Here is a 24,709-nt window from a genome sequence, read left to right on the forward strand (position 1 = left end):
ATATATATATATCTAATGTATATATCATGTGGCTTGATCGAATCTTTCTTTGATACTATATTCTATGTAAAACCATAAACAGACTGCACTGAAATACTTTTATGCTTGAATATCCTCATACACAAGAAGAATATTCCTTTAAATTGAAATAAAGATTTGTGAGGGGCCCCCCTCACATTTCCTGTCTTCCTACTTCAAGCCATCTGCAGTTTTTCTTGTTCACCACTAGGTGGCAGTAGATCATTAGTTCAAAAAAAAAGACTTGTCCATTCTATCTGCACCTGCCTCTTTGCTCTAAGTAGCAGAATAGGGAAATATCTACAATTCCACTATCTCTAATAAAGCTCTGGAAGATGCAACCACACACAATGGCTGGCTTATATGTACATGTAAAATGCTAAACCTATGTTACTAAAACCGCATTCATGTAACATGTTGTGCTCTGCCAACCATATTAGAGCTTAACCATGGCTCTTACAACTTGCTAAAACACTATAACTCAATCCCATTTTAGCCTAATCTAGGACCAGAGGTGGGCTTCACATAATTTAACAACCGGTTCACCCCAGCAATGAAAATGTAAGTGTGCGTGAGCGCACGCTGGCTTCGCTCTCTCTTATGCCTTCCGCACATGCACACAGCCTTCTGTGCATATGCTTTGCTTGTGCGTGCGGTTGCAAGCATGCATGCAGCTTAAAAAATGCAGCTAAATAGGACAACATAATGGCGGGGTGTGTGTGTCCACCCGCAGGTCACAACTACCGGTTCTTCCAACCCGGTCCGAACCGGCTGAATCTCACCCCTGTCTAGGACATTGTACGGCATCCCCCCCACCCCCACTATATAATATCCTCCACCATTATCTCCTCTACCACTAGATGACAGCCTTGAAAATCATCCAAGGTGCCCAGCAAACATATAACGGTGATATAGTTTCAACTATTCCCAGTGTCAGCTGAGAACGTTGCAGCAAGTGAGAGATCCAAGAGAATCTATTTTATTATTTTATTATTTATTTTTATTATTCATATTTCTATGCCGCCCACTCTCCGAGGACTCTGGGCGCCTTACACCAAAGACAGTATATTAAATAGCATATTGCCCCCTAACAATCTGGGTTCTCATTTTACCCACCTCGGAAGGATGGAAGGCTGAGTCAACCTTGAGCCGGTGAGATTTGATCCGCTGATCTGCTGAACTAGCAGTCAGCTGAAGTAGCTGCAGTACCGCACTCTAACCACTGCGCCACCTCGGCTCTTCTAATTTTTTTTTTTTTTTAATTTGATTTATATGCCGCCCTTCTCCGGAGACTCAGGGAGGCTTACAATGTGCTCAGCAATAGCCTTCATCAACTATAAGGGAAAATGTAGGAATGATTCCATGGTGAGAAAATCTGAAGGAAAAGAAAGTTCAGAAGGATTGAAAAATTCTGAAAAATTAGATAATTAAGGCCCCAAGACAGACAATGTTACGACCCAGAGTTGGTGCGCAAGCAACTTGTGGTAGGTGGAAGCTTGACAACTTTTATTCAACCCCCCCACCACAATCCAGCAATTCCCGGTCCATTCTCCAAGGTCTCTGCCCCCCAGGTTACCCTTACCGTCCAAGAGGAAGGCTCGAACACACACGCCCGCACACACGCTTCGTGCAACTTCCTAACAGTGAAAGTCAGGAGCAGCACCACTCCGGAGGCAAGACAGGCTCTCAAATTTGGCAAAGTTCATGACGAATGTCAAAGCAAAGGATCAAACCTCAGTCCACACTAGCAAGGATTCGGGAGCAAAATTCTTCTTGGAGCACTGGAGCGTGTTGCTGTGAAATACAACACTTTGTTGTGGCCCGTCAGCGGCCTGTGCAGATTGTAGCTGATTCCAACAACGAGGAGGCTGGTGTGGTGCTTGAGTCAGACAGTGAGGAGGCTGGAGAAGATGTGGTGCCAGAGGCAGGGATTCAGCAGGGCCTTCAGAACCTCCAGAAGCTTCTTTAAGTGAAGAGGACGAAGAGGAGGAGCCTCTTCTCAATGCACGGGCGCGCAGAGCTGCCAAAAGCCAGGAGTGGCTCCTCAGGAGGAGGTCTCCTCGAGAGTAAGGCTTGGGGCTAATTGGCCACTCCCTTAGCCTATTTAAGGAGGAATGCTGCTTGCAGCAAACTTTAGTTCAAACAACTTTAGTTCAATCTCCTTTGCGTCTGGATTCTCTGCAAAATTGTTTCTGGGCTTTCTGCCAACTCTAGTAAGACTATGATTACCTTATCTTAGAATTCTGGTAGGCTGTTAAGACAGTTTATTAACAGCCTTTGGTTGATAAAGACTAAGTTATTTGAGTAAAATAAGCTTTGTATAGAGTTTGTGTGTGCTGCGTTCTTTGGGGTCCGTAGCTGGGGCAGAACACACTTGTTCCTGACAAAAAAACTCCTCTCCATAGCATCTCCTTAAATGCTACTCTCCAGGTGATTCTCGGGAGGAGAGGAGTACCCTCCTCCCAAGTAGTCAGGTTGTCCTGTGCTGAGTCTGCCTCCTCTCCATTCTCCATACTTGGGTAGGAGAAGCATTTGCTTGTCTCTGGAGCTCTGCCCAGGAACTCTGAACCTCTGCTCTGCTGCCTGCCCTCCCCCCTTCCTTGGTCTGTCTGCACCCTCTTTTCCTCCCTGCTTACTCTTCCGAGGTCTGAGGGACCTGGGACTGCCTCGTCCTCATCCCCAGGTTGTTTCTCAGGGGCCATAGGGACTGCCCCCACTGTTGGCCCAGGCTCCATCTCCTCCTCCTCCTCCTCAGATCTGATGGGGCCATGACAGACAATATTAAACAGAAATAAAAATGGGAGACAGCTGATGATACTGGTATGGCTGCATAGAGAATCCTCTGACAAATTACAAAACAAAAAATTAAGTTTAAAAAAATGAAAAGTGGGCCACATAACAAAAAATAGAAGATCTCAGAACCATTAATTGTAATCTTAATGAGCACTTTTATGTACATGGGAAGTGCCAAAAAGATTGGTGATGTGCTAACATTATTATTTTTTTTTACAAAGTGCAGTTAAATGTCAAGAAATGTAGATTGTGCACTGAGGTAGCTCAGCTGCAGTAGTTGTAAGAAAGATCTGGATACGTCTATGGAGAGTCTCATGGTCATGGTTGTCCCAAAGATGCTTTTTCAAGAGGAAATTGGACTTTCTGGTTTTTCTTTGGAGACGTTTTGCTTCTCATCCAAGAAGCTTCTTCGGCTCTGACTGGATGGGGGGGAATGGAAGGATTTATACTCCTTGCAGACAGCTGGTCATTTGCATCCTTTTAGCAAGTCGTTAAGGCTACCTGGAGGTTTATCTGTGTTATCAGAGTCAGTGGAGTGGTAGAAATGGGTGTGTGGAGCCTTCTTGGAACTGTTGAAAGGACTGTGTTGTAGACTGGAGGTAATGCCGTATCCCTCTCCCTTTGGATCTGGATATCTATGTATAGAATAGGATCTATGTATAGGATCTGGATATCTATGTCACTGCACCTACCAAAAGAGAGGTAATGCAGTCCAGATCTACATCAACAGAGGTATAATTGTTCTGCTCAGCACAGTACTGGTAAGACTTCTTTTAGAATGCTGTATCCAGGTTTATTGCCACACTATAAAAAGGATGCCAAGGAATTGGAAAGATTACAAAGAAGAGCAACAAATATGTTGATGAGTTTGGATACTAAATCTATGAAAAATGACTAAAAGAATTTAGTATATTTCACCTAAATAAGAGAAGTCTAAGGGAAAACAAAATAGTACTCTTTTAATACTTGAAGGACTGTCACAGAGAGCATGGATTTATTTTCCATAGTTCATGGTTCATTAGGATAGGAAAAGAGCAATGGGTTTAAAATTTACAAAGAGATCCAAACTCAAAACAAAAACACTGTTGACACTGTTCATGAGAGCTATTAAGTCATGGAATAATCTATCTCCTAGAATTGTGGGTGCTTCGTCACTGGAGATTTTCAAAGAAAGATTGGACAGCCATTTTTCTGGGATGCCTGAGGATTTTTGTCCATACATAAGTTTGGACTGGAAGATCTCTGGGGACTCTTTTAATCCTATGCCAAAAGTAGTGGTTGAAATTTGCACATCACACTAATCCAGGGGTCAGCAACCTGTGGCTCTGGAGCCACATGTGGCACTTTCATCCCTCTACTGTGGCCCCCTGTCGCCAGTCAGCTCCACAATTGATAGGGCTTTCAGTTAGGATAGGTAGAGGAAAAAGGACGCCGCGCTAGGAGGAGACTCTATAGTGGGGGAACTAGACTTCCGATTGGCAGAGGAAAAAGGATGCCGCACTAGGAGGAGACACTATGGTGGGGGGGAACCAGACTTCCGGTGGGCTCCAGAATTGAATGGGGGGCTTCTGGTTAGGGCCTTTGTGGCTCTTTGAGTGTTTAAGGTTGCCGATCCCTGCACTAATCCCTAATGCTTGTTTGTTGTGTGTTTGTTTGTTTTTATCTTAGTTCAGTGTGTGGTCCGAGCCAGTTATGGTCTATTCAACAAATCATGAATAAACCATGAGATAGTGCAATAACTCACTTGTCTGAAAACAAAATGTTCAAATATGTGATTGATTATTGGCTATAGTGAATTTAGCCGTGGTGGCGCAGTGGTTAGAATGCAGTACTGCAGGCTACTTTTGCTGCCTGCCGGCTGCCTGCAATTTTGCAGATCGAATCTCACCAGGCTCAAGGTTGACTCAGCCTTCCATCCTTCCGAGGTGGGTAAAATGAGGAGCCAAAATTATTGGGGGCAATATGCTAATTCTCTAAACCACTTAGGGAAGGCTGTAAAGCACTGTAAAGCTGTATATGATTCTTGAGGAACGTATCTTTTCTTTTATGTACACTGAGAGCATATGAACCAAGACAAATTACTTGTGTGTCCAATAACACTTGGCCAATAAAGAACTCTATTCTATTCTATTCTATTCTATTCTATTCTATTCTATTCTATTCTATTCTATTCTATTCTATTCTATTCTATTCTATTCTATTCTACTCTATTCTATTCTATTCTATTCTATTCTAGTCCAGTGCAGTCCAGTGCAGTCCACTGGTGGGTTTCAAAAATGTTTACTACTGGTTCTGTGGGTGTAGCTTGATGGGCATGGCATGGCTTGGTGGGCATGGCAGGGAAAGGATACTATAAAATCTCCATTCCCTCCCCAATCCAGGGGGTTACTACAAAATCCCCATTTCCTACCGATCAGCTGGGACTTGGGAGGCAGAGAATAGATGGGGGTGGGGCCAGTCAGAATTTTTACTACCAGTTCTCCAAACTACTCAAAATTTCTGCTACCGGTTCTCCAGAACTGGTCAGAACCTGCTGAAACCCACCTCTGGTCTAGTCTATATAAGTGCTATTGCTATACTATTAAAATGAAAGATTTTATAAAAAGCCATGAAGCAGAGAGACTATTTTACAGGTGGATAAAACTTCCAGGTTCAGGAGTCCTGATGAGATCCCACTGTTAGGAAGCCATAGTAGAAGAGGTCCGAAGCATCTAGCTGATTATTTTGGAAATTTGAAATGATCTAGCAGAGATCTTGTTATGTCCATCCATTTGTTAATGTGCATATGCCCACAAATACCCACACCTTTCTTTCTACAGTGCTTTGTGGCTTAGTTTCTCTACTAAATGTACAAAGAATCCTTTCAATCGTTACATTGTTTTACTCATATGTCTAATTATACAGCTCGGCAAAACAAGTTCTTGTTGGGTTCCTTCTGTTTTAAGATTAAGATTCAAAGACAACCCTGGTTGAAGGGTTTGTAATTGGAGGCAGATATTTCTAGCCTTCTCTCTAAAATAGATTCTGTCTCACTCTTGGCCAGGAACACTAATGAAAAACAAATCAGAAAAGAGAGAGAAAGAAAAGAAATCTTCATTCTCTATTGTTCCTTGTGAAAGGAAAATAAGTGCTTTCTGAAATAGTCTTGAAGATGCGTACCGTGTATATTGCTTTCTCTGAAAACTATTATTGTGCCCCAAATAAGGGAGTTTTTTTTCCCCCCTAAAGTTTTTATGGAAACAAAGAGACTTAAGCTTCAATGGGAATCTGAGGTCATCCAGATCCTGTTAAAATCAGCCTGCAACTGATGCTATGGGTCTCATAGGCTGCTTCCCACAAATGTCTTTTTGCCCCACATCAAGACAAAACTGGGCTTCAAACACACTGTTAGACATTATGTTGCATTTTAAAACACTATTAGAAAGCCATGGGTGGTAAAGCTTTCATGATTGTGTAACAGCCATTTCTGAATTATCTTTGAAGGAAAACTTTATTCTCTTTCAAGGGATGTTTTGCAAGAAACTTGAAGAAAGGACTATGTGCTTATAATTTTGTGTTTGTGGCTTAGCTACATGAGTATGATTTATGGTGCTCATATTCTGATAACATTTGAAACTGTATGATCCTCATTGCATGGCATGATTTGAAACTTCTTAGTATGCTGTGATTTTCCGTTTGTGAGAGGAAAATAGAATGGGATGAATATATAACAACTGGAGAACAAGATTTCAAAAGTACTGAAAAACGGTTTTTAGTTTAAACTTTGTTGTTTGGATTGTTTGGGAGAGAGAGAGCTGGGGGGAGGGAGGGAGGGAGGGAGAGAGAGAGAGAGAGAGGTGGGGGGGGGGGACGACTAGATTGAGTTTACTATGGGGCCTACACAGCAGACATAACCACTGTAACATTAGTCTATCAACTAAATATCCTCAACACCACAGAATTTGTTGCAAATATAAAAATAAGGGTTATTCTGAACTTAAAGTAAATGGGAATATAAATACTGTACAAAGAATGAAATTATACCTTTCTATCTACCTACTCCATCCATCCATCCATCCATCCATCCATCCATCCATCCATCCATCCATCCATCCATCCATCCCTCTGCCCATCCATGTCTCTAGCTGGTTTGCTCACATCTCTGTCTACATCTTTGTATATTTGTATATATGTGCATGCAGGTATATATGCATATATAACCATTGTTACAATCTGTTATCAACTATTTCATTGGATAGATAAGATTTAGATAGTCCATAATTAAAAACTATGGTCTGCACACAAAGAGGTGCAATGCATTAGCTTCCCTGAAGATGGCGGAGGTCCATCACCGAAGAGTTTTCCTCAGCCTGTACATCAAATCTTTAGAAAACAGAATTCAAAGCAGTTAAAGAATCTAGATATGGCCCAGTTCAAGGCCCAGTCTCCCCCTCACGATTTTCCATTTACTGAACACTTCCCCCCCTCCCACAGCTGTTATTTAAAATGAAGGGAGGGAGGAAGAAAGCAAACCCAGAGTACATTATGTCTCTGTCTGCATAAATGGAAAAAAGTTTGTCTTTTGAGTAGTTTGTAAGCTGATACTGGATGCTGGCCAACATCCAGAAAACATCAAGTTAGAGCCACATAGACGGCACGGTAGTCCGTTGTTTTCATTCCCAATACCCCCCTCCCTAAAAAACACTCTTCAGAGACTGGGGTAATAGACTACAGGAAAAGAAAAGATCCATTTCATGTTAAAACCTAAATTTAATGACACTTACTGGATCATGGCCAGGAACCTTCATATATCACCATCCAAAGAACAGGGATCAGCAACTCAGTATCTAGCCAAGCCAATTGGCACCTGGCCCTGTCCACAAGCAATAAAACTTTTATTTTAGTAGCTATTCCTCCCATTTAAGTGCACATACAAATATCGTCCAAGATTTTTTTTTTTTGTCTCAACTGCAATGGGGAGGTGGGGGGGATGGACAAATTGCTTGTGGATTTTGCCTTGCATTATTTTATTTAAGTTAGGAAAGCAGCACTCTTGGCCCCTGTTTCATGCTAAGGGGATGAACTCTGCCTTGCATTTGTTGGAAAGTATTGCTGAAAGCTCAGTTGAGAGGCATGTGAGGCTTTAAGGCCCTGATTCTTCAGAGCAGGGGTCTCCAAACTTGGCAACTTTAAGCCTGGCAGACTTCAACTTTGCTGGCTGGGGAATTCGAGGAGTTGAAGTCCGCCAGGCTTAAAGTTGCCAAGGTTGGAGACCCCTGCTTCAGAGGGATCCAATGGATCAGAAGATAGCAACAGCAATTAGACTTATATCCTGGTTCACAGTGCTTTACAGCTCTCTCTAATATACTCTACCATTCGTATATGTCACCAGAAAAATTGTCCTGAATGTAAATTGCAAATTTATGTTGCAAATGTGAACATCAAGAAGGAACATTTTTTATCATGTTTGGTGCTTATTTAAAAAGGCTAGAAAATTTTGGATTCAAATACACACATCTAGATCTAGACTGCTGACTTAGATTCAGCAGTCCATCTGCATTTAAAAGACAAGGGCCACTTTTTGGAAGACAGCAAGGTCTACATTTTGGACAGAGGGAACCACCGGTTTGAAAGAGGGGTCAAAGAGGCCATCTGTGTCAAAACTGAGCAGCCCTCACTCAACAGAGGGGGAGGGATATGACATCACCTATCTCCACTCTACAACACAGTCCATTCAGCAATGCCAAGAAGCCTCCACACCCATTTGCACCATTCAGGTGATTCCTGAGGACACAGATAAACCTCCAGCTGCCCTCAACGACCCACTAAAAGAATTTGCAAGGAGTATAAATCCTTCCATTCCCCACCATCGTCAGAGATGTAGAAGCTTCTTGGATGAGAAGTGAAATGTTTTCAGAGAAAAACCAGAAAGTCCAGTTGCCTCTTGAAAAAGCATCTTTGGGGTTGATTCAGGAGATTTTAAAGATTAATAAGCAATTGAAACCAGAGGGTTTTTGGAGGGGATAGTGGGATAAACAGTTGGGGGAATATCACGGAACTTCATTTTCGTATATTGTAACTGCAGTATGCATAAAGATGGAAAGACTCAGCATTACCCACAATGGAAAAATGTTGGTGAAGATCATGGAACTTGCTGAGATAGCTAAATTGATTTCTTTGATTAGAGAAAAGACAACATCTATGTTTATTGTTGACTGGAAACCCCTAATAGACGTTTTGCATTAAATAAAAAACAATTAACTTCTGATTTATGGCTTTGTTCATTAGACAAGATAGATAATACAAAGAAGAGAGATATGCTGTAACAGGATAAGAGGTAAATTTATAATTGTATTTGTAATTGCTGTAAAGAAGTTGTTTTTATCTTCTTTCTTTTCTCTTTTTTACTTCTTCCCCTTTCTTGCATCTTTAGCTTTAGCTTTTCTTTTTCTTAATCTATATTGTTATATTAGTTTTTAATTTTCTTTTTTGAAAAATCTTCAATAAAAATTAAAGAATCATATCATACAGTTGGAAGGGGACATTTAAGATATTGAACTGAATTCTCTTTTTTTATATAAAGGATTCCATTCATAATTGATGACTATGGTCCACTTGAACCTATCCAGTGAAAAGAAGCCCAACATTTTATTCAGTAATTATGGCTTCACTGTCATACTGCTATTATTCTTAGGATTTTTTCTCTAACATTCAACTGTAATCTGCTTTCCTATAACTTACTTTCTATTATTCTATGTCCATAAATGACTGATTACAACTCTTCATCTTCTTTTATATGACTTTATTTCAGGTGTTTGGAGAGTATTACCATAGACTAATATTAAAGGTACACATAAACACACCAATGCAAATACATCGTGAAAATCTTTTACTTGTTTTGAATTAAATCAAGCAATACACACATCTCATGAAAAAGAATAGCTTCCCTATTCTGATAGCCATAAAATGCAAAGGATCTGCAAGCTCTTGGGATAAAAATTAAGAAGCACAATGAAAAAAAAATGGGTGAAAATTAAATATAAAGAAGACCAAACTAATGACAACAGGTAGAATAATCAGCCTTAGAACTGATACTGAAGTGGGGGATAGCTTTTGCCTTTTAGAATCAACCATCAACAGTAAAGGGATAAACAGTCAAGCAATAATAAATCACAGACTAGCACTTGGTAGAGCAACCATGAAGGCCTTGTAAAAGATATTCAAGTGTTGCTATGTGTTTATGCCTACAACAATCAGAATCATGCAAGTTATGGTATTCCTTGAGACATTTCAGAGTTGGACTCTGAAGAGGTAGGACAGGAATAGTAATGATGCCTTTGAACTTTAGTGTTGGGGAGGACTCCTGGGAATACTGTGGACAGCCAAGAAAGCAAACCAATGGATCATCTGTCAGCTCAGAGTTTTCCCATGAGCACAAAGACCAAACTCAAATTATCCTACTTTAGACACATTATATGAGCACCTAACTCTTTTAGGAAGGGGCTAATCCTGGCAAAAGTGGAAGGAAAGAGAAGAAGAAGACAGCCAGCAGCAGTGTAAATAGATTCAAATATAATGGGTAAGGCATCCTGTCTGTTTATCCATCGATTATCAAGAGTCAAATCCATCCGGAATGTTCTCAAATACTGCAGGATGGTCAGCCTCAAAAACCTTTAGTACCTGCTTTGCCTTGGGTACTATACATGTTGACTTGAGGTGATGAGGGGATAGATGGGGAACTCATTAAATTTGCAGATGACACCAAGCTGTCAGGAATAGCCAACACTCCAGAAGACAGGCTTAAGATTCAGAAAGATTTTGACAGACTTGAACATTGAGCAGATCTATCTAAGAGTAAAGTCCAACTTGAAAGAACTATTAGGCGCTATCTAACAAAATGAAATTCAATGGTGAAAAAAATAAGGTTCTACATTTAAGCAAGAAAAACCAAATGCGCAGGTACAGTATATGTGGTACCTTGTTCAATAGTAGTAACTGTGAGAGGGATCCTGGAGTGCTAGTGGACAATCACTTAAATATGAGCCAGCAGTGTGCTGCAGCTGCCAAAAAAGCCAACACAGTTCTAGGTTGCATAAACAGAGGGATAGAATCAAGATCACATGAAGTGTTAATACCACTTTATAATGTTTTGGTAAGGCCACACTTGGAATACTGCATCCAGGTTTGGTCGCCATAACATAAGAAAGATGTTGAGACTCTAGAAAGAGTGCAGAGAAGAGCAACAAAGATGATTAGGGGACTGGAGGCTAAAACATATAAAGAATGGTTGCTGGAATTGAGTATGTCTAGTTGGATAAAAAAAAGAACTAGGGGTGACATGATAGCAGTGTTCCAATATCTCAGGGGCTGCCACAAAGAAGAGGGAGTCAAGCTATTCTCCAAAGCACCTGAGGGTAGGACGAGAAGCGATGGGTGGAAACTAATCAAGGAGAGAAGAAACCTAGAACTAAAGATAAATTTCCTGACAGTTACAACAATTAACCAGTGGAACAACTTGCCTCCAGAAGTTGTGAATTCTCCAACATTGGAAGTTTTTAAGAAGAGATTGGACAACCATTTGTCTGAAATGGTTTAGGGTTTCCTGCCTGAGCAGGGGGCTGGACTAGAAGACCTCCAAGGTCCCTTCCAACTCTGTTATTCTATTCTTAGATGACTTGGTGGCATAGCATCACAGGATCCTGGGCCTACTTTATTCTATCCCACAATTAGTTATTCATCAGATCTGATTTGATGCCATCCCTCTAGACAATATTCAGCATAAAATAGCAGCAAGAGTTTTGGAGCAGCATTTTTTAATTCTTTGACTCCAAACTTGCTTTGCTAAGTGAGTTTTGATTGACATAAAGTTCTTAACAATCCTTGCAGTGAAACACAAGTACAGAATCTTTTGACCAATCTGATCGTTTACATTCTACTGGAACATTACAGGAAATTCTTCATTTTAATTCAGAGTCAAGGTCTTAGGTCTTAGCAATTAGTCAACTTCAGAGCAAGAGAGTTTAGATGGGAATGGTGAGAACAGCAGAATCTTCTACTGTTTGTAAAGTACTAGGAAAAAGGGAGGGTTGGAAAGAAAGAACATTGTTTCCCATTGAAACCTTTTTATTCTTAGGGCAGTTTTAAGAATTACATTTTTAAAAGGATAAATAATTCCTATTCCTAATTCAATTGTTCCCAAGTTAAGCTTGAGACTTCTGAGTTTTGATATTCAGAGGTTGCAGGCCCTGAGTCCAATCTCAGCAAAAATTGACATACTCGCCTCAAGGGTATGAAAGTTCAGCAGATCATTGTGTAAATACAGGATTCAGGGAGTTCATGGAAAGAAGACGGGACACAAGATTCCAAGCCAGAGGATTGCCCGAGTTATCAGTCATTCACAAAATTGGCAGAACTCTGCTTGTTTGTTTGTTTGATTGTTTGTTTGCCTCAGATTGCACTGTCCTGGATAATTTGCTGTGCTAGGATTGGGTAAAATTAAAAGCCAGGAACAAATCCGTAATCCATTTTATTTCTCTTGCATAGTAAGTTGATCAGTGTGCCTTGAATGGATGGATACTATCTAGCCTAGGAAGCAGGACTCAAATTCTCAATAACAGAACCTTCAGCACGTTGGATAGTTCCTTGAGGAGACAGATGTTGCTTTAACACCAGCCATAATCCAAATAATTACATTCAAGTATATGCTTACTGTATTAACCTGTTTTCACTCAATACGTTTAATTAAAAACAAATGAAATGAGTTTAGTTTTCACATGTTAAACTAACAAAAATAGAACAACAAAATTAGAAGATTACAGAATTGTAACCACTAGATCATTCATTGCTTGGTTAAGTATATTAAGCATTAAGCATAAGGTCACTGCTGATGACCTTCTACCGCTGCACCATAGAGAGTATTTTAACTTACTGCACCTGTGTATGTTTTGCCAATTGCACCGTGGCAGATAGGAAAGCACTTGAGAGGGTTAACGTCATTGCCCAGAGGATCATTGGTTGCCCTCTCGCCTCTTTGGAAGAGCTTTATAGCTCCCACTGCCTTAAGAAAGTTCAAAACATTCTTAAAGATCCATCTCATCCTGGGCACCCTTTTTTTGAACTATTACCATCTGGCAGATGGTGCAGGAAAATAAAACCAAGGACAAATAGGCTGAAAAACAGCTTCTATCCCAGGGCAGTAACTATATTGAATTCTATTGTATAGTGCAATATTAATGCAATATCAGGGGTTTTCAATTCAGTGGTATAGAATGTGAAGGATGTGTGTTTGTGTTTTATTTTTATAGTTATGAACACTGAAGATGGCATTTAGTTTCGTTGTACGAGGTGCATTGACAATAAAGTAAACTAACTAAACCAACTAATATTATATTTCTAATTAGATGCACTGACCCCTGACCTATGACAAAAATTGTTAGTAATTAAAGTGGGCAGAGGCCTGGTTAGAGTTTTACTTTATTTATTAGTGGGTAGCCTGTTTCCTCGGTGAAGGTGTTTGGGGAGCTCATTGTTTGTCATTGTTTGACTGAGCAGCCACATGAGCCACAATTGAGTGTTATTCACTTGTCAAGATGGTTTATATAAGGGGTGTCAAACTCATGTCGTCACAGTGGCATCACAGGATGTATTGGGGCTATTTTCCCCTTTGCTAAACTGGGCATTGGCATGGCCAGCGCATATTGCATCCGGCCTGCGGGCCAGGAGTTTGACAGCCCTGGTTTATATAGAGTGCACCCTAAATAAATTTTGTACAGGCGTGGGGAATTCAAGAGTCAGCTTCCTACTGATCCATATCTCATTACTGTAATTCCCCTTAACTTGAGAGTCATTTCTTAAAGATCTGAAAACTGAATCATATGTCACCTTGACATATGGCCTCTGGTAACTATTCTGAAATCATCAGAAGGCAAAACAATTTTATTTCAGAACCCCGGAGACCTGTTTGAAATACTATTTTTGGCTACTTCCTTTAATTCTGGGCTAATATTTTAAGGTAACATTTTAAAGCCAAACGCCACTCATCTATTTGTGTGTCGACATGGCTCATGAATGTCAAGAGGCAATTCTGAAGATATCCCTGTTCTGCAAGACAGGGTAATTAGAGAAGAATCTGTACAAAAGCGAGGAAGATGCTTTGTAATATATTCTTCAAGAAAACTGTAGTCTCTGTATTTTAATAAAGTTATTAATTTGTTCAGTTTTCACGAGATAAATACTACTTTAATTTTCCCCAATTAATTGAATGACTCTTTTGTCATTAAAAGGAGATTCCTTTAGACCTCCTATTTCCAAGTCCTGCATTTGCTGATTTGTTTTAAAGAAAAATCAGGTCTGCAATGGTTTGGTCATTGTTAAAAAAGAGTTCTGTCTGTGAGAAAATTATGTTGTACCAGGATACTGAAGATGATTAATTTCATTCTACAAAAGCTGCCTTGTAAAGAACTCTGAGCATGATCTCAGGGGGGATATTCAATATAACTCCATTTGGTAATGTACAACCTTGTCAAGAAACCTAGATTGCGTTACCAGAAATGTTAGTGTGTTTGATCAGATGTACAGGTCTCCTGGGGGTTATTTAACAACTGCTAAATTTTATCCCTCTCATTATCGCCTTCATCACCTTAATGTTTATGACAATTTCCAATAGTATGTAGAGAAAACTAATTTGTTAGAGAAATTAATATATTAATGTCCTAATTTGGTGGCACAGCTCCTGTTTGATTTGCTAAAAGTGTCATCCAATGTTGCAACCTATTCCAGGACCCAGTTCTGATTGCTGCTTCAGCTGGCCGGCTGGCTGGCCAGCTGGATAGAGTCTTGGACAACATCATCCTTATGCAGTCTGTCTTTGTGAACTGCTCCTGGGTTACACATTGTATCTCTGAGGAACTGTACAGATAGTCCTCACTTACCAACTGCTCTATTCAGAAACTTTTGAAATTATGATACTGAAAAAATGACTCTATGACCAATGTCCACATTTATAAATTTTGCAATGTCCTCAATCATATGGTTGCCAATTTTTGTCAGTATATGTTGTCCTGTGCCTGACCTGTTGTTATGCTTTTCTTTCTTTTTTTGTCCACTTGCAGATTGGAGAGGAAGGGATTAAAAGAGAGTAATCAGTCACACAACAGGGAATACACCTTACAAGGAATGTGGTCACACTGACAGCCTTGAATGTGCCAAACAAGCAGCCTGGTGTATGTGCAACATGTACCTGATTACTCTCTTGTAATCCCTTCCTCTCCAATGAATGTTAATATAAAGATTAATTCCCTTCTTGTTAATTATCTGAGTACTCGGGTAAGGATTTCAAATGTGGAGGAAGGAGAAAAGGAAAACATGGTCATTGTCATGCGATTTGCCTTTTAGTGACCAATGTCTATGGAGATTCTCAGTCATCCAGGTCATGGTTGTCCCAAAGGTGCTTTTTCAAAAGGCAACTATACTTTCTTTGTTTCACTTGATGAAGTTTCTCTTCTCATCCAAGAAGCTTTTTCAGTTCTGACTAAATGGTGGAGAATAGAAGAATTCTATTCTATTCTAGAATTTATATTCCTTGCAGTCATCTAGTTGTTAGCACTCTTTTTGAGTAACATTGAGGCCATTTCAAGGTTTATCTGTGCCCTCAGGGTCACTGGAACAGTGCAAATGAATGTAGAACCTACTTGGAACTGCTAAAAGGACTGTGTTGTAAACAGGACATAGGTGATGTCGTATCCCTCCCACTCTGTTGAGAAAGGGCTGTTCAATTTTAATGTAGATGGCATCTTTGTCCCCTCTTGCAAACTTGTTGTGAGATGGGTACAGTGGTGGAATTCATTTTTTTTTTACTACCGGTTCTGTGGGCGTGGCTTGGTGGGCATAATGTGGCTTGGTGGGCGTGGCTTGGTGGGTGTGGCAGGGGAAGGATATTGCAAAATCTCCATTCCCACCCCACTTCAGGGGAAGGATACTGCAAAATCCCCATTCCCACCCTACTCCTGGGGGAAGGATATTGTAAAATCTCCATTCCCACTCCACTCTGGGGCCAGCCACGGGTGGTATTTGCCGGTTCTCTGAACTACTCAAAATTTCCGCTACCGGTTCTCCAGAACCTGTCAGAACCTGCTGAATACCACCTCTGGATGGGTAGCTATATAAATGTGATTAATAAATAAACAAACTAGCAGTGTTTATATCATCAGTGCCCATATGACCTGTGGAACAATAAATCTTACAGACTTCTTGAAGACTTGACAGTTGATGCCATTCCTGAATCTAAATTACAGGACGCTCCAAAAGTGAGGGCCACCAAAAGTGAGAAAGTGTGTCATCAGAACTCATCCACACACTCTTCATTTCTTGCAGGACAGGGAGTCATGACACACGTTTTCTCAATGATCACATAGGGTAAAAAAGATTATTCTACAGGTATCTAGGTGCTGAACTACCTGTTGAATTTGACTAAGAAGGAAAGTGGATGCAACACAAGAATAAGAGATGCACTTTCTTGGAAGAAAGGAGGTCATAAATGTAATACATAAAAATAAACCTAGGAACTAAAGAATGGTAAGGATATCAACCTATCCCATTTTTCTTGTAGTAAACTTGGATAGGGACGTGGTGGCTCAGTGGCTAAGACACTGAGCTTGTTGAACGAAAGATCAGCAGTTCAGCAGTTCGAATCCCTAGTGCCGGGTAACAGGGTGAGCTCCCATTTCTTGACCCAGCTTCTGCCAAACTAGCAGTTCGACAGCATGTAAAAAATGCAAGTAGAAAAATAGGGACCACCTTTGGTGGGAAGGTAACAGCGTTCCGTGTGCCTTTGACATTTAGTCATGCCGGCCACATGACCACGGAGACATCTTCGGATAGCACTGGCTCTTCAGCTTTGAAACGGAGATAAGCACCACCCCCTAGAGTCGAGAACAACTAATAATAGTAATAATAATAATAATAATAATAATAATAATAATAATAATAATAATAATAATAATAATAATAATTTTATTTATATACCACCCTCCTCCCGAAGGACTCGGGGCGGTGTACAGCCAATTAAAAACATAAATATACAATATCATAGTTAAAATTAATTAAATCATTAAATAGTTTTGGCCAAATTTTAAAACCAAAAGTTAAAACCCAAATTTAAAATCATTCAATTAGACAATTAGACAGCCCCGCCTGTCAGAACAGTAGGGTCTTGAGGGCACAGCAAAAGACCCGGAGATCAGAGATGTTACGAATATCCGGGGGCAATTCATTCCAAAGAGCAGGAGCTCCGACAGAGAAGGCACTCCTCTTGGGTGTCGCCAGCCGGCACAACTTGGCTGACGGCACCCTGAGGAGTCCCTCTCTGTGAGAGCGAACTGGTCGGTGGGAGGCTGTTGGTGGCAGAAGGCGGTCCCGTAGATATCCTGGTCCTATGCCATGGAGTGCTTTAAAGGTGGTAACCAACACCTTGAATTGCACTCAGAAGACCACTGGGAGCCAGTGCAGCTCACGCAGGAGAGGTATTACATGGGCGTAATGAGGTGCGCCCATAACCACCCGCGCGGCTGCATTCTGGACCAGTTGGAGCCTCTGAGTGCTCTCCAAGGGGAGCCCCATGTAGAGAGCATTACAATAGTCCAGACGGGAGGTGACGAGGGCGTGAGTGACTGTGCACAAGGCATCCCGGTCCAGAAAGGGACGCAACTGGCAGATCAGGCAAACCTGATAAAAAGCCCCCCTGGCTACGGCTGTCATGTGCTCTTCTAAAGACAGCCATGAGTCCAGGAGGACACCCAGATTGCGAGCCCTCTCTGTGGGGGGCAGAGATTCACCCCCAATAGTCAGCGATGGCATCAGCTGACTATACCGGAACGCCAGAAGCCACAGCCACTCAGTCTTGGAAGGGTTGAGCTTGAGCCTATTTCTCCCCATCCAGACCCGCACGGCCTCCAGGCAGCAGGACATCACATCAAGGGCATCATTGGGGTGGTTTGGGGTGGAGATGTACAGCTGGGTGTCATCAGCGTACTGGTGGACTCTCACCCCAAAACCACAGATGATCTCACCCAGCGGCTTCACATAAATGTTGAACAGAAGGGGCGAGAGGACCGATCCCTGCAGCACCCCCCAAGCGAGGCGCCTCGAGGTCGACCTCTGCCCCCCTGCCAACACAAACTGCAAGCGGTCAGAGAGGTAGGAGGAGAACCACCGTAACACGGTGCCTCCAATTCCTAATCCCCTCAACCGCTGCAGCATGATACCATGGTCAATAGTATCAAAAGCCGCTGAGAGATCTAATAGGACCAGGACAGAGGAGCAACCCCTGTCCCGAGCCCTCCAGAGATCAACCAACGCGACCAATGCCATTTCTGTGCTGTACCCCTGCCTGAAGCCCGACTGGTACGGGTCCAGATAGACAGCTTCCTCCAGGTACCGGGGTAGCTGTCGTGCCACCACACTCTCGACAACTTTCACCACAAAATGAAGGTTGGAGACCGGATGATAATTTACTAATACAGCCGGGTCCAGGGATGGCTTCTTGAGGAGGGGCCTCACCACCCCCTCTTTCAAGGTGGCGGGAAAGGCACCCTCACTCAAGGAAGGAACTAGCACATATGTGTGAGAGGAACCTTTACCTTTACCTTTAATGTAGAGTAATAGTTATTTTGTGGGAGGCAATGCCTCTTCCCCTTTGAGTGGCTATTTTTTGTGCCCAAAATGTTATATGTACAACTAAGGAAGCTCTTGTATAGGCAATGTTGAGCTGGATAGACCAAAAGTTTGATTTTATAGACGTCAGCAATTTCAGTGACTTCATTTAATTACCAAGCCAGGTTTAATGCTCTTCCTATGATGTACAAAGCCCTGAACAACTTGGGACCAGAGTCTTTTTCTAATTATACATCATATTACTTGCTGAGATTATCAGAAGTCTTGCGGTATGTGCCAAGAATCGCAGTGTGCCATCTTGCAGTTGTTCACTTTCTCAGTGGTGGTGTGAGGGCTCTGTTAATTGCAAGAAGATTTCAGCTTAACTTGTGAGAATTACCTAGATAGGAGACCTGAAGTGCAGAGAATGTAGTCATGCAACTACTATCTCCAAAAGATGGGACAAAGGGCAACAAGAAAAAGAAATCCAAGATTTCTCTTCATAATGGGCAATATTTTTAAAGGATGCAAAGGTTCTGGAATGTGACTGGATATATACTGTATTTTGTAATATCTCTTCCACCTTTTCAGAGATTGCTGGTAATGTGATGTGCCTGTTGTGTCGTACATACAATAAACAAATATTTCCTACCTAAGTAGCCCTTGTCTCTGGAGCGATTTTGACTGTGGGTACCTGCACTTTGGAATGCTCACCCCTGAAATTCATGGGTCAGCTAACATTCTAGGCACCTGTTAAACCTGTATCTCTTCACATATGTTTTCTCTACTAATGTGGGTGATTTATTTTCTTTCTGCTTTTCTTCTTTCCTATCTTTTTTCCTTTTTACTGAATGTGTCCTTAATATGGGAGAAGGGATACACACACACACACACACATACATAGAGAGAGTGGTGGGGGCGAGAGACAGAGAGAGACAGAGAGAGACAGACAGAGAGACAGACAGACACAGAGAGAGAGAGATAAATTCCTTAAGTTGTATTTCATACAATTTCCAGTATTCTGTTTTCCTCCTGCAATGAGTTGATCACATAAATGCCAAATGTTGGCCTACACATTCATCTATGCAAATAGTATTCATTAAATGTGTAAAAAATGTAAACATACTCACTGTAATCTAAACTGACAGTGTGGCTAACTATATTTATTCTTGGATTTTAATTAAACCCTGCAGTGGTTGAATCTTTAAATGTGATTTGCACATGCTCATTCTATCTTCTCACAGAAACAGCATCTCCATCACTTCTGGGCAATTAACACTATCTGCTTTGCTTGCATGCCGTACAACTAATTCTTCCATTGCAACAAGCAATATGGCATTAAATGAGATGGTGCCTGATCTAAATCTTTCAGACGATATGAATGGCCTTGAGTCTGGAAATGGGCATCACCTTGAATTTTTATTTAGGAGTTAGAAGGCTCCTTGGTCAAACATAACTTTCCAGATATTAAACCAGTTCCTAAATTCTATACAAAGTGAAGTCTTTGGACTAGATACAAAGACAGCCTCATAAAGACTTCAGTATTTCAATCTGGAACCTACAAGTATATACTATCATTGGTACCTGCTGAGCACTCTCATGTATTTTCTTCACATTCAAAAATATGTCGAGCTTGTAGAAAGTCAGTGCCTATCCCTCCTAGAAGAATGACATATTTGGGAAATATTGAAAAAGGCAGAATATTATATTTCCCCAAAGGGAGAAATGGAAAAACATATTTTTTTTTCTGAGGCAGAAGCAGCCCCCTCACTCAAATCCATAACAGGACGAAAGCCATTAAACCACAATAGGAATTGCCCAACACCCTTTCAAAACACAAGCCCCTTCATTGCACCATCCCAGAGCAGTCCACACGTCACCTGGGAGCTCAGATAATCAATAAACCAGAGATAAACCAGATTAGCTCAGACAGGAACCTAGGATTTGCATTTCCTCTTTTGCCTATAGTGCCAGTTATGACCCCTACATGACCCCATAGGAATCTGACAACAGCCAATAGAACACATGTTCTTGCACAGGAACAGGAAGCTCAAATACAAAGCTCAAAGAAGGTATAACCCCCCCACCCCCAACTCCATTTTGTTGCTTCATCAATAAACCATCTTTCCAATCAGCCTCCATGTTTCCAGTGTCTTTCTCCCAGTTTGGAACCAGATGGATATTTCTTCCCACAAGCTAGTGCAACTCTTCTAGTAATAAATGCATCATACTAATTAAAAACTGCCATTTTTGGTTCATGAATTCTTTGGTGAGGTCTTTAGCAAAATCTTTTCAGGGCTCCATGTCCCCCATGCCTATTGTCTCCTTTTGCCGATGCTTTTCTTCTTTTAGGCTGACCAGAATCACTTCTGCAGAAAAAGACAAGCTAGATCAGTGGTTCTCAACCTGTGGGTCGTGACCCCTTCGGAAAACACATATTTTCAATGGTTTTAGGAATAATTTTATGGTTGGAGTCACCACAACATGAGGAACTGTATTAAAAGGTCGTGGCATTAGGAAGGTTGAGAACCACTGAGCTAGATGGAAATCATCATCTGTTTTCCACACTTTTCTCATTCTTGGCTACCGCTCTGGGAAACATTAAGAAGAAAAAAATGGAATATTGCTGTAGCAGCAGGTTCAAAAAAGACCACGGACTGATATTGAGTCTTGATGGAACTAGATTATTAATATATTTAGATTAGATTGGATTGGATTAGATTAGATTAGATTACAGGTAATCCTCGATTTACTATCACAATTGAGCCCCAAATTTCTGTAGTTAAGTGAGACATTTGTTAATTGAATTTTGCCCCATTTTATGACCTTTCTTGCCTCAGTTATTAAGTGAGTCACTGCAGTTGATACATTAGTAACCTGGCTGTTAAGTGAATCTGGTTTCCCCATTAACTTTGCTTGTCAGAAGGTCATAAAAGGTGATCACATGATATTGGGACATAGCAACGGTCATAAGTGTGAATCAGTTATCAAGCATCTGACTTATGATCACATAATCATGGGGATGCTGCAAAATGTTCACTTTTTTCAGCGCCGTTGTAACTTTGAACGGTCACTAAATGAACTGTCATAAATCGAGGACTACCTGTACCTATTTATGAGATTGATCCTGGGCTTTTATTCAATGCTATGGCTGGGTTTCCATAACATAGTGGATAAGACAACAACAGGATTGTGTTATATGTTATCAAAAACCCAACCATTGCTTTAGCATCTTTTAGATCTAGTGATCTAAAACGATCTATTACCATTTGGAGAAATTCTGCTGCTAAGGGCTATACACAAGAGACCTCTTCTTCACCAAGTTTGTGGGCAATTTTCTGCAAATGAATTCTTCAGGGAAAGAAAAATTTCCAATGTTTTATCAAGGACAGACCTTCACTGTAGCAGGGATAATAGCACCTTACTATAAATGCTCCTTGGAATGAATTTGCTTGGGAATAAACTGACGTGCTAGGAGCCAAGGAGATTAAAAGTCACCATGGATAGGATTTTGAAATAAAAGACTGGCATTCCTAAAGATTAAATAAATACATAAGCACCACAATTTCTCTAAAAGCAATGGCTGCTAAAGTAGGGGAAATGTGGCTTCCAATTTAAGTAGAGTAAGCATCAGGATGAACTAAAACCTTAAAATAGTCTGAAACTATTTACTGATGAATCTTTGAACCTGCTTGTACAAATCTCTAGCTTGAGCTCCATTTATAGTAAATCATCTGGAGTTTGAATCTTCCCCTGCCAGAAACTAGTTCTGAGTTTGCTGTGCTTCCCAGACCCTTGTCTGGATCCTGCTGGGAACTTCCATCTGATGGAGATCACCACTAGGCCAAAACGTCTTCCATTTAGCTGTCTTAGGAATTGTATAACCAGAAAATTGGGGTATACATTAAATAAATAGCAATAGCAATAAGCACTTAGACTTATATACCGCTTCACACTATTTAACCCTAACCCTAACCCTAACCCTAACCCTCTCTAAGTGGTTTACAGAGTCAGCATATTGCCCCCAACAATCTGGCTTCTCATTTTACCCACTTCAGAAGGCTGGAAGGCTGATTCAACTAATCGAACTCCTGGTGGTGAGCAGTGAGTTAGCCTGCAATATTGCATTCTAACCAGGGGTAGGATTTACTGGTTCGGACTGGTTCTGGCGAACCGGTAGCTCCAACAATCAGCTGGGAGGGAACTGGTTCGCTCCAACGATCAGGTGGGCTCATCTTTACTGACCTATATCTTCTCAGCTGATTTACACGGCAGAGCGGATTGCTGCACATCAGCTGTGTTACTCCCCAGCAGTAACGCAGAAGGTAAGTTTTCATAAAACTGCGCACGTGTGTGTGTGAAGTGCACGATCACCGAACCGATTGTTAAACCGACAGGATCCCACCACTGATTCTAACCACTATGCCAAGACAATAAATAAAACCCAATGACCTCATAATAAATAAAAAGGCCTCTTGTAGACTATAGGAGTGACCTCAATATGAGGTGCAAATTCATATCCGCTCCTATTAGGATTTGGGGTAGAATTTCCTATGCAGTCTAATTTGGATCCCTACTTATAGAGAAATTGGAACACTCATAAACAACAAATTCTCTCCCCACCATCCAAACTGTCCTCTGGCAGTGTTCTGTATATGAAGAAGGTAATTAAATAAACATTAAACGGCAGTATTTTTGTTTTACTTATTTTTGTGTTTGCTCCTAGATGGATGGTTGCTTTGAGTTAATTGAAAGTGATGAGTTTTCAGTAGAGGATGGCATGAATGAAACTTGAATAGGAGGCAATAAAAGAAAAAAGAAGTTTGAAGAAATATTATATTTTCACAGGGGATTATTAGGTTAAAAACCCGGATTTATGTTCTGACCTAGGCTTCCTTAGAAAGTAAACAGCACAAACTTAGTCCCGGCAAACCTCTTTAATTCATACAGCTGTAAATTACTTTCATTTAGTCCATAAGGCTTGATAAACAGTCTTTCAGAGGAAGGTTATCAACACCCATCTATCTCATGTGGAACGCTGCCAAAGGGCTAATTTCCAGATGCAGGGCAAGGCCAAACTTGGCACAGAGTCACAAACAGATGTTTCAAATCTCGAATCGGCCAGATGAACTAATTGCTTCCTGCAAAAGCTCACGTCCTGTTCGCTTCTCTTTTATGTCTTATGGGCCAATCATCTCCAAACCTTACTCCCAAATCGACCCTGTTTCCTTAATTGTTCCTGTCTCCTGGCAGCTCAGCGCATGCGCACACTGGGAACAGGCTCACGCTGTTCTTCTGCCTCACTGATGTCAGACTCCGGAGACTCCGGAGACAGCAAAGAACTACCAGCTGGCCTTGGCTCCCTCTTTGCCTCCAACTCAGAGCCATTGTCCAAGCCTTCCCCAGACTCTAGGACTGGCCCACATTCCTCCCCAACCTCCTCACTGTCTGAATCTGCTGCCAGCTCTGCTGGCTGCTGGCGAGCCACAACAATTTATTCTTTCCTGTTTTCATTTTTAGAGTTTCCTGAATTATCCTCAATTCACATTTTGAAATATTTGCCAAGATTTGAGCAGACATCAGGGTTTGATTGTTGCACAATCTTAGTTTTCCTTTAGATATAGGAAAATAGATAATCCACTCACTATTTTCTTTTTGAATATGCATCAAATATGCATCATGTAGCAAATAAAAGGGTAATAAACTATAATGGAATTTATGTGGTTGCCTACTGTACATTGCCCTCTCCAACCTTCCTAGATACATTAGACAACAATAGCTTTGCTTATTGATGATATTAGGAAACTATAACAACTCATCGGGACATCTGGGTCTATGATTAGACTTCTGTTGCCTCTGATTTAGCCTTGGCCCCAGATTTTGCAGCCAAATGTGGCAGTGGTAGTGGAATGATACCCAAAATGGGTAGGTTTTTCATTCATTCATTCATTCATTCATTCATTCATTCATTCATTCATTCATTCATCTTATGCCTGGAGACAACCATAAATGGCTTACAATCACTAAAAACCAAAACAATAAATAAACATGAAATGAGTTTAAAATTGAGAAAGATGGAGACGAAGAGAGCACGATGCACACCTTCACATATAGGGTCACACATAACTCTAAGCTATAAATCCTAGTTAACTAACCACAATGATTGAATTCCCACATCAAATGAAGCTGTAGTCAAACAAATAATATTACAACTTAGTCAAACTGTTAAATGGTTCCATCAGTCAATTCAGCGGTCTCACTTGAAGCACAA

At 41.0% G+C, this 24,709-nt stretch overlaps 1 protein-coding gene across 1 annotated transcript in view; it reads right to left on the reverse strand.

The window, feature by feature from the left end:
• Nucleotides 1-24,709, reverse strand: part of CIB4 (calcium and integrin binding family member 4) — a 47,856-nt gene that overhangs the window by 5,236 nt on the left and 17,911 nt on the right. The gene's annotated exons all lie outside the window — the stretch shown is intronic.

This window comes from Pituophis catenifer, unplaced genomic scaffold, assembly GCF_029215685.1.
Source record: "Pituophis catenifer annectens isolate HBS135680 unplaced genomic scaffold, rPitCat1.0.hap2 SCAF_1, whole genome shotgun sequence".
Taxonomy (NCBI): domain Eukaryota; kingdom Metazoa; phylum Chordata; class Lepidosauria; order Squamata; family Colubridae; genus Pituophis; species Pituophis catenifer.